This window comes from Peromyscus leucopus, chromosome 5, assembly GCF_004664715.2.
Source record: "Peromyscus leucopus breed LL Stock chromosome 5, UCI_PerLeu_2.1, whole genome shotgun sequence".
Taxonomy (NCBI): domain Eukaryota; kingdom Metazoa; phylum Chordata; class Mammalia; order Rodentia; family Cricetidae; genus Peromyscus; species Peromyscus leucopus.
Genome location: NC_051067.1, coordinates 92,891,939 through 92,902,544, shown reverse-complemented (window position 1 = coordinate 92,902,544; position 10,606 = coordinate 92,891,939). Strand labels below are relative to the sequence as shown.

General features: G+C 44.2%; 1 long non-coding RNA gene across 2 annotated transcripts; it reads left to right on the top strand.

Moving 5' to 3' along the window:
* Positions 1-4,980: 4,980 nt before the first annotated feature.
* On the top strand, positions 4,981-9,033 carry LOC119088068. Of its 2 annotated transcripts, none has more exons than XR_005091652.1 (4): positions 4,981-5,364; positions 5,997-6,057; positions 8,027-8,151; positions 8,896-9,033. It is a non-coding gene; the product is annotated as an uncharacterized LOC119088068 (long non-coding RNA). The 2 variants fall into 2 exon arrangements; XR_005091653.1 differs by having other exon boundaries at positions 5,850-6,057; positions 8,896-9,014.
* The last annotated feature ends 1,573 nt before the right edge of the window (positions 9,034-10,606 follow it).

Below are 10,606 nucleotides of genomic sequence, written 5' to 3'. Positions count from 1 at the left end.
CGCCCGTGGAATTTTACATCGTCAGAAAGAAGGGAGGACAGGTGACGGGCGGAGGGAACAGGTGGAAAACACACAGCGGAGATGGGCACAGCAAGGGGCAGGAACTGAAGCCCTTGACACTTACTGCTGCGTTTCTGGACCAGACCTTCCTCCTGGTAAAGCTGTGCATCATCACTGTTCTCACCAAAAGACAATTAGCATGCAGTATAAACGCTAATTTCATTTTTTACCAAAGATATTAGAGTTCTGTAGGATGTGTGCAAGAGGGGAAGGCCAGTGAAGGTCTTGTTCTATTTATATAACTTTTCTGTAGATATTAAAACTATTCGAAAACAAAAATTTAATCTCCGGTTATGAAAAACACAACCACTTAATTACAGTCACATACCTAAGCATCCAAAAACCAACTGAAAACTTCTGCTGGGTTCAATGTCAAGAAAAGATGCACAAAGGTTCCACTGAAAAACCCAACTCAGCATCCATCAGACACATGGCCCGTGTGGTGGTAACCCACAGCACCCATCAGACACATGGCCCGTGTGGTGGTAACCCACAGCACCCATCAGACACGTGGCCCGTGTGGTGGTAACCCACAGCACCCATCAGACAACGTGGCCATGTGATGGTAAACTCCTTCACTGAAAATGGGCCTTCAAGAAATACTGGTTCAACAAGGAGATTCCTTTGACTTCTTCCAAAAAGGACCTTGCAGGCCACACAGTCTTTCCTGACACAATTCTGTGAAGAAAAAGCAGCCCAGGAAAATCATGAAGGAAGGACTAGGTGTGACTGTCAAAATAGAACTTATCCACAAAGTCAGCTAGCTTCAGGCCACAGTCACTCACCCTGGATTATCAGACCAGGTGAGTCTGTTTCATGAGGGGTGATGGCGCTGAAAGACGACAGTCTCCAGGCTTGAGAGACAGCCCCCTCCTGCTTCTCCCTCTATAGTGGTGGTTCTCAACCTGTGGGTCGTGATCCTTCCGAGGTCTAATGACCCTTTCGTAGGGGTCACATGTCAGATATCCTGCATATCAGATATTTACGTTACATTTCATAACAGGAGCAAAATTAGTTATGAAGTAGTAATGAAATCATTTCAAGCCAGGCGGTGGTGGGGCACGCCTTTAATCCCAGCACTCGGGAGGCAGAGGCAGGCGGATCTTTGTTAGTTCAAGGCCAGCCTGGGCTACAGAGTGAGTTCCAGGAAAGGTGCAAAGCTACACAGAGAAACCCTGCCTCGAAAAACCAAAACAAAAAAAAAAAAAAAAAAAAAAAGAAGAAGAAGAAAAGAAAGAAAGAAGAAATAATTTTGGGGTTGGGTCGCCATATTAGTAAGGCTGAGAAGCACTGCTCTACAGTGGCTGGAGTGGGCCCAGTGCTGAGCCTGAGGTGGGGGCTGGATCTGACCTGTAAACACCTAGTACTTTCTATTGTATAGCTAATGGTCCCTGTGGCTGTTTCCCATTGGCTCTCCTGAAAGAGGGTGGTGGCCAATCATCAAAGCCAGGTGGAAACACAGTAACTGGCTCACCCTGTAGCAGGTCTGCATAGGCAGAAAAGTGGTGAGGACATCATGGAAGGCATCCAGTTAAGATGGAATATAGTCACATTTAACCCAGTTCTCAGGCTGGAGGGTGCTGGGCATCCCTCCTGAATTTCCTCCTTTACCAAGAAAGGCCACAACTATCTCCCCAAGGCTAGCACTCTTGATTTCACCATAAGAGTTACACCTCTGACCAATCTTAGAGAATGAATCCCATTTGCTTCCTTCCAAATGATCACTGTGGAATCAGTCTGAGGGGTAAATGAGCTTGCTAGCAGAACAGAAAGGAACTAAAGCTTCATTTCCGAAACTGCAGGCCCTTAGAGGCTGGGGGTTTGTAGCCCAATAGGGTCCCTGATGAGAAGAGCAGCCACCTAGCAGGAGGCCTGAGCACACAAACAAGGCCATGCACAGCTCAGGGGAGAGACATGGTTCCTCTTAAAGGACACTTGCTGTGGTTGCCCACCAAGCTGGCTGGACAACTGCATCACCCACTGTGCACCAAATAACTGGTGGGTGAGACTGGGCCTGGGGTGGGCCCCAGCCTTGGCCATGTGACACACTATTTTTCTCAGGGATCTCCAGACATCAAAGCTGGGGGAGGAGCCAAACTCAGCCCTTTGGGACTGTTGAACAATACAAGCTAAGGTCAAGATCCAGGGCTGCTCCAAGGCTAGAGGTCATCTCCCAGCTGCTTGGTGGGCAGACTATGAAGCCAACAGAGCAGGGAGTTGAGGTAAGTTTAAGAAGATCATGTTAGGTTCTCGGGGTTAGCAAACTCCCAGCAGATGGCTGCCTGGAACTCCCAGGAGAGCAGACACGGGGCTTATTAACTGTGGTGCCTGAAAGCTTGCCACTGTAGAAGGGCAGGTGTTTTCCTTGCCTTTTATAGATAATCTTGAAAGGCTCAGTTTGCTTGAATAAGTTACATAATCTAAGACCGTTGGAAGAAGAAAGTGGGTGAAAGCCAGGCCTGTGTGACTGAAATCAATGCGTTTCCAGGCGAAGCTGTATCCCTGCTGATAGATAAGGCCAATGAGCCCCTACATCATTTACTCTGGAGTCATAGCCAACCAACCACAGGCAGGAAATAACAACAATCCAACAATGCCATCAAGCAAGAAAAATCTTTAGCCAACAATAAATAACGAAACTCAGAGGAAAATCAAAGTCAAGATTTAATGTAAGACTTATGAATTCTTTGGAGTCTTAAGCAGTAAAACACTACTACAAAATTTAGGCATGTGTCTTTATTTTAGGTGGTCAATTTTCCATCATGAGGATTTAAAGCTGTATGGATAATCAGCATTCTGATTTAAAAATAAAACTACCCAAGTTTTAGAATGTACAGCTACAGCACAGCAAAAGTTAGTTAGGTATACCTAAGAGCCACACACCACACAGTTATCAAAACCACCCGAGCAAGGAACTACTCACAAAGGGCTGTGGACAGACGTTAGAGCTGGTTGATGGCTACACACGAGGCTCTGTGATTAGCTTCACTAAAGCTAACGGGACACAGAGACAAGTTACACTTTCCTTAGAAAAGATTAAGGATGCTGCTCTTTTGTAGTCATCAAAATTTCAAGTCCCTCAGGCCTCCTGGGGCAGGGGGTAGAGCATTTAGGGTAGCCCCTGCTGCAATTTCAGGCAAGGTGCTGGATAATGACTGTGCAGCGGCCAGACTTAAGGGCTTACTCCCCACAGGTAATTAAAAGCCACAGCCACATGGTTTACCACAGGGTTAGTAGTCTCTACAAATCATAGACATTGACCTGGTCAAAGCTATGCCCATCAGCTTGGTCTTCAGAATGTAAGTGGTAATGGGGTGATCCTACAAACGACAAATGGCCCCACCGGCAACCAGACAGCTTCAATCTCTAGAGTAGAACAAATAAAAACAAAACAAACAAACACAAAAACCCTAAATCACAAGGCCGGAAATAAGGGCCATATTGTGCACACGCCCTGACATCAGTTTTCTTGTGCTCTCTGGGCCCTGACTCTTTAAACATGAATGTAGATCTACCCCTACTGGGCTGACAGATGAAATAATTTACAAAACCCCTCAATGCCAGAGTCCCATAGTACCTAAGGCTCCAGGGTTTCCTAAGAAATTCAAGAGGATAGCTAATTAAACCTCCACAGCCTCGATCCACCAGCCTGCACTATAGCAAAAAGGTTCGACCTCTTCTGATCCCCAGTGCCCCTGGAGGTGCAGAAAAGAGCTGACCAAGCAGAATTTAAAGGCTATGTGTGTGCACACGCACATGTGCAAGATGCTATGCTCTTCTTCAGAGTTAAACCCACTTTAGACCAGCCTCTGAATCCATCCGGTGGGGTGACCTAATCCATTCTTCACAATGGCCAACACTGAGCAGTACGTCCTTCCTTCCTCAAATTTTTATAACCAGGACCAAAGTACAGACAAGCACAGAAAAGTTGCTGTATTTAACAGGGAAACAATCTCCCCACCAGACAAAAAAGATGCTGGACATCTTCTTTTTTTTTTTTTTTTTGAGACAAGGTTTCTATGTGTAGCCCTGGATCTCACTCTGGAGTCCAGGCTGGCCTGAAACTCACAGAGATCCTCCTGCCTCTGCCTCCTGAGTGCTGGGAATAAAAGTGTGCACCACCACTGCCTGGCTGCTGGACGACTTGAAATGGGCAACTGCCTAAAAGAACTATCACTCTCCCCTGGTGTCTCTCTAAATCTATACAACATTCTTGCCCTTCTCACAAAAGCAATGAATGTATAACTGTGACCAAGAACAGAAATGTGAAAAAGAAATTACTTTCTTTTGAATCAATGACCACAACATAGTACATATATTATGGTACCAACTAGGAGAAACTGACTATCCTGGCATGAAAGGATTAGGGCGTATGTACGGGCGAGGCTGTCACCCAGCAGTAGACAGTTTTCCTGGCATGTGCCAGGCAATGAGGTGAATCCTCAACACTACATAAAACAGCAAACAAAAAGTTCAAAGAAAGCAAAGCACAAATAAGCCAAGAGTGTGCAGCTGAGGCTGGCACTCATCGGGGCCGGGACGGTAGCTGAGGCTGGCACTCAGGGGGGCTGGGGGAGGGTAGCTGAGGCTGGCACTCAGGGGGGCTGGGAGGGTAGCTGAGGCTGGCACTCAGGGGGGCTGGGAGGGAAAAGGGGGAGGAGGCAAGGACAGGAAGTCGGCCTGTGGCTTCAGGAGCTTCTGCATCTGTACCAATTTTTCATAAATCTGCTAAGAACTGACTCTTTCACCTGAACTTCAGATACATCATTCATGGATTATTGTGGTATATTAAAGCGCACGTCATACCTAAGGAGCATTTTCAAATCCCCCCCTCCCCCCGCCCCAAGTTGTTCACTCTGGTGAAATACAGTCCTGGCCAACAGTCACGGAGTTTGAAATGCCAAGTAGTTGTCTCTGAGAAATCCTGATTTGCCTAATTTAAGGGAAGTTTATTATTTCATTAAGAATAAAAATGAAGAAAGCTTATTATTTCATTAAGAACAAAAATGGTAGGCTGAACCCATAACTAGTCAAGGTGCAAAGAGTAAGAGCCTGTGCAATGTTTAGCCCTAATAAGATCCCTGTATATCCCTAATAAGAGGCAGAGCATCACCAAAGGAAATGGTGCTTTCTGGATAGAGCAGGGCACAGAAGAATTCCAGCAATTGTGACATCATATATGATGAGATCTAGCCAAGACAAAATGCCAGCACAGACAGCAGAGGTAGGGTGAAGTCCTACCCTGAGCTGAACTACTGGCAATCACAGCTGCTAGGATAAGGAGAGTCAACGTGCTTTAAGAATGTAGGTCCTAGTAGGTCAACCGTATTCCAGTGATGGCCACTCACCTAAGAGAATACGAGCAGCACCAACTGGACTTGATGTTTGTTTGTTTGTTTGTTTGTTTGAAGGACAAAATGTTGGGTGGGTAGGAAACGGAGCTTGGATCTGACAGGAGTTGGAGAAAGGGGTATATATGATCAAAATGCATTATAGGAAATTCTCAAAGAATAAAAGTATTTTTCAATGGTGAGTTGGAAGAGATGGCTCAACAGTTAAAAGCATGCACTGTCTCAGCATGCAGGAAGTATTCCCTGCCCTGGAGACTTCCCAGTGCCCAGAGTGAGAGGCACCACAGGTGCCAACACACCCAGGCAGAAAAGAGCCGTCATGGGACACTGCCATCTGGAATACAGCAGAATAGGAGGCCATGTCTTTTCATTAGCAATTTAGTGAGGAAGCAGAGAGCAATACCTGGTATTTCTTAAAAGAGATTTTCTTCTGTGCAGGGAGCCTAAAAGGATTACTTGTCAGGAACCTGGCTTCATCAATTACAATAGAAGAAAGCCTGTTTAGAGAAAACTACTTTATGGGGGTGGGCGGGATGACTTTGGGACATCTGAAATACCTTGACCTATGATGTCATGTCCTCCAAGGAGTCTGAGCCGGCAATTCTTCACTGGCAATGAAGTCACCCGTCACCTCACAAGTGTACAGGTAAGTAATAGCTTTGGATTGATTGACTTCAGTGAATAATGCCCACAAGCATACACATCAGCAGAAACCCAGGAAATCTAATTCTGCTGCATTGGTTTCCACCTGCCACAGGCCATAGCTGCACTTATATGCTGCCCAGGTCAGAATCACAGCTGTTATGGGTTTTCCTCTGTCCACCTGCCATCCAGTAACTGAGGGTAAGGCATTTCTGTATAACACTGCAACAGGGTCCTATGGGATCCACATGCAGCTGGGCTCCATTCTTCAGGATCTGGGACAAGAGCTAATTCTTGAAGGTACAATCAATACCCTAGCTAGAAACTACTTCTTAAAGCCTGGTGTTGAGTTTTTAATGGCCCGTAGAAACTTTGGTTTAAAAAAGACTTGATCAGCATTTAGTAAGAGCCCTCCCTTGGTGTACAACTGGTGAGCAGGGGTGAGGAGAGCCCACTACGGTGGGTACAGCTGGTGTGCAGGGGTGAGGAGAGCCCACTACGGTGGGTACAGCTGGTGAGCAGGGGTGAGGAGAGCCCACTACGGTGGGTACAGCACAGCTGGTGTGCAGGGAGAACAACAGATAAGAAATGACAATGGAAACTAAATTTACGAATGCAAAGGAAAATGCTATAAAGAGGAAACACCCAGACTAATGCTGTGGGATGCCTGGAGTAAGTGGTCCATAAGAAAGGACAGAAACCAGACTTAAACAAAGAGATACATGGTGATATACAGGTAGAAACAGGGTCTTTAAATGGACCTTTTTATAAAGAAATCATAATTAGTAAGGGAAATTAAACATTTACTAATAACTATGTCAGCAGCATAAAATGTCCATGGAGTAAAAGATCCAGTTGCTATTAGTGAGGATTCTATGAGCAGCCCTGGCAATGATTAGATACACACCTATCACATAACTGTGAAAGAGAACAAAAGGGGAGATATCAACTATCAGTCAGAGGCACCACTGTGGTAACGCCAAATGACGGTGACCACGAGAAAAAGGGATCGGTCAAGGCTCTGATCCTAGATGTGGAGATTAGGCTCAACCCTGAAGACAGCTTGGGCTACCTTGAGCTAGACCTGAAGACAGCTCGGGCTATCCTGAGCAAACAGGCAGTGAGCTATCTAAAGAGGAAAAGCCAAGAGTGCAGGAGACATGGGGGCCACCGGGAGACCAATGAATGTGCTGTTCTAGAAGAATTTAAGAAATACTCATTAACACATGGATGCCAAAAACAGTGCTGTCACGAAAGTGACCAGAACAACATGACTAGAACCTGAGGGGGGGGGGGAGCGAAGTCAAGGACTGTCCAGAGAGCAGATGGGGCAGGAGGACTGATTTCTGACTGCAGCAGAGCAGGACAATGACCCAGCTGCATTTCTCGGAACAGCCAGCACAGACCATGTGCAGCCCTACCCCCACTGATAACGTATGAAGTGATGAGCAGTGAATAACCGGAGCTGATCTTATAGACAGACTGAAATGCCATGCCATATACAACAAAGACATACAACTATTTTGTGTCAAATAGAAAACATTAACAAAACAGGGAGAACCCCCTTAACCTTGACCTTCAACCCCAGAGACACAGCTACAAGCAACACAGGCTAGAAATAGGGAAAGAAGCCCAGGGGTCCAGGTCACCATTTCAAACCATCACCTGTGGTGATATTTTGTTTGTGCTCTAACAAATAAAGCTTGTCTGGAGATCAGAGTGTGCAGTTAGCCACTAGTTAATGGTAGAGGCCAGGCAGTCATGGCACACACCTTAAATCCCAGCACTTGGGAGGAGGAAACAGGAAGTGATATGGCTTGGTGGAGAGAGGAATATAAGGTGGACAGACAGGAGCTCAGCCCCCCTTTTGGTCTGAGGAGTTGTGGAGGTAAGAGGTGATGTTGGCTGCCCCATTCACTTCTCTGATCTTTCAGCAATTACCCAGTATCTGACTCCAGGTTTTTATTATTCAGACCAATGAGAACTCGTGTTCTATCTGGGGCCCAAATTGCGAATTCACAAAAAGCCACTTGCCTGTGGCTCTACAGCCCTGGCACAGACTGGAGCTGCATGTGGCTGGAGTCACCCCCACCCCCAGGTAAGTTTTTATTGCAGCTTCTCTGTAACAAACTCCACAAGCACATAAGCTCAATACACTGCCAGAGTCGGCCCCTCACCACCAGCCAGCTCTGCCTTTAGGCGGCTCCCACAGCATGTGTTTCTTCCCCAAGATCTCCTGTGCGTGTTTTTCAGTCAGCAGGTTCCCTCTCCCGGTGGGTTGTGGGCTTTCCCTGGATCCCCTCTCTGGGTTGCTGCCACACTAGCTAGCTAGCAGCCTTGACACAGCAAGGTCACCTAAAAAGGGACTATAAACAGGGCGTTCCTAGAAACAATGTCTTTTTCTAAGAATAATCCCAACGGAACACCACTCCCTTAGGGATTATGCAGAAGGTGTAGAAAGGGCAGACATTGGACTAATAAAAATGTAGATCAACGAGGAACAGACAAGGTAACCCTTTGCCATTGGGAAACGTTTTAGGGGCCTCTCGCAGGCCCCCATGTCAAATTAGGTTCAGTCATTTCTTGTCATCTTGAAGGAAACTCCTTCCCAGAGCAATTAAAGAACCTAATGCCTATTATAAAAGACTATACTGCTATGGATGATAGAATAGCTATAGAAAAGAGAACAAAAAATTCAGGAGAAACCGTATAGCAAATATTATAAAGATTAGATTTGAACGAGAGAGACCTCTTAATTAGAAGAGATGATCGTTCATCAAACAGTGGGGCTGTTCAATCTAAGATAACCTATAAAACTAACAAATGCTTTTCATTTGATCAGATACAGCTTGCCATAAGGGAACCTCCTCAAAATTAGGGTTGGGAAAGGGTTTTGTTTCTGTCTTTTGAAGAGAATGAAGGCATCCAGCTAAGGAATCTGAAAACCACTGGACAAATGAGTCATGTGAAGAAAAAGGACAAATCATCCAGAAAAAAAAAATGTTCCAAGGAAAAGAATAAATTGGCCTATTAGTCTATCACACCTCCAACAGGATAAAATTTCATAAATCTTCCCAAATGTTTGTTTCTGCTTTTCTCTACAGACACATAATGCAAATGTTTTTTTGTTTGTTTGTTTGGTTTTTTTTTTTTTTTTGTAGCCTCAGTTCAGCTGAAAATTAAAGCTGGCTTTGGAGTCGGAGTGTGACTCTCTCCTTCTCTAAACTCAAGCACACTTGTTAAAGTAAAATCTAAAAATCTCTGTCTCATTTCAGAAGTGCCACCTGATATGGGACAGAAGAAAAAACAAAATTTGGGGATTATTTTATTGCCACTAATCTCATAATCTTTTATATTTTGACTCTCTAACACTTTTCTTAATGTATGAATATTATCTCAAAATGTATAAGATATATATATATATATATAACCTGTCATGATATTAATGGTCAGATAGAGTACTAACTAATTCTAGAAAAAGGCTTCATTTAGCTTCCTGTATATGATTTCAGGTTTGAGTCTCTATCAGGTAACTAGGAATTGAGTTTTTGTACTCTAGATGTACATAACAAATATTGATTCTTTAACCTCTTTGAGATCTGCTGCATATGACATTTAAAATGTTTAAGTTTTCTGCATTGAACCATGACTGTGCCTAACAGTGACCTTTGAAGTCTCCAAAAGGAGGATGGGGCCCCACACTGACGACACACCTGCACTATGATAACACCACTAAGCTGACAAACACCACCTAAAGATCAGCTTTGAACTACAAATGCTCAGGACAATCTCGAGGTGGCAGCTGAGATGATCCGGCCTCACAGAGTACTCTAGCCAGGACTTGAGACAAGCCCTGCACTTTCCCATTATGCAGAGACTGGACAACAAATGATACAGCTACCTTTCCCAGGACTTGACTATTAACCCAAAATTTTCTTTTCAGGACCCCCTAAAACTGCTGTTGCCCCCAGACAACAGGAAGTTATTTTAAGAACATGATGCCCACACTCCCAAGAGGAATGGGTGGTTTTTGTCTTTCAATGGGTTATGGATATTTGTCATTGTTTAAAGTAGTTGGTTACAAGTTATTATTGGCAATGGTCAGGAAAAATGCTGAACAAAGCAGGTTCGATTCAGGGTTCTTGTTTTGAAAAGAAAAAAAGGGAGATATAGAAATGATAAGCTAAAAAGGGTAGATTACTGAATCTACTCTGAAAAAGAAAAACAAGAGGGATATGGATATGATAGGATTAAAAAGGTAGGTTATTGAATCTACTTTTAAAACACAACTACTTGTTTAAATATTTTACACTGATATGGATCTTTGTATATTGATACAAATTAGAGATTATTTTTGTTAGAACATACTACACATACATATCTACTCTTGTTCAAGGTATTGTACCTATACAGCTCATTTAACAATGTAATGCAAATTGCTAGTCCTTGAAAGTTGTTATTACAAACTCATTAGGATAATAAAGAAATGCAGGTTAGTACATAGTCACTTATTACAATTAAACTTATAGTCATGTTAGGTATGTTTTCAAGGT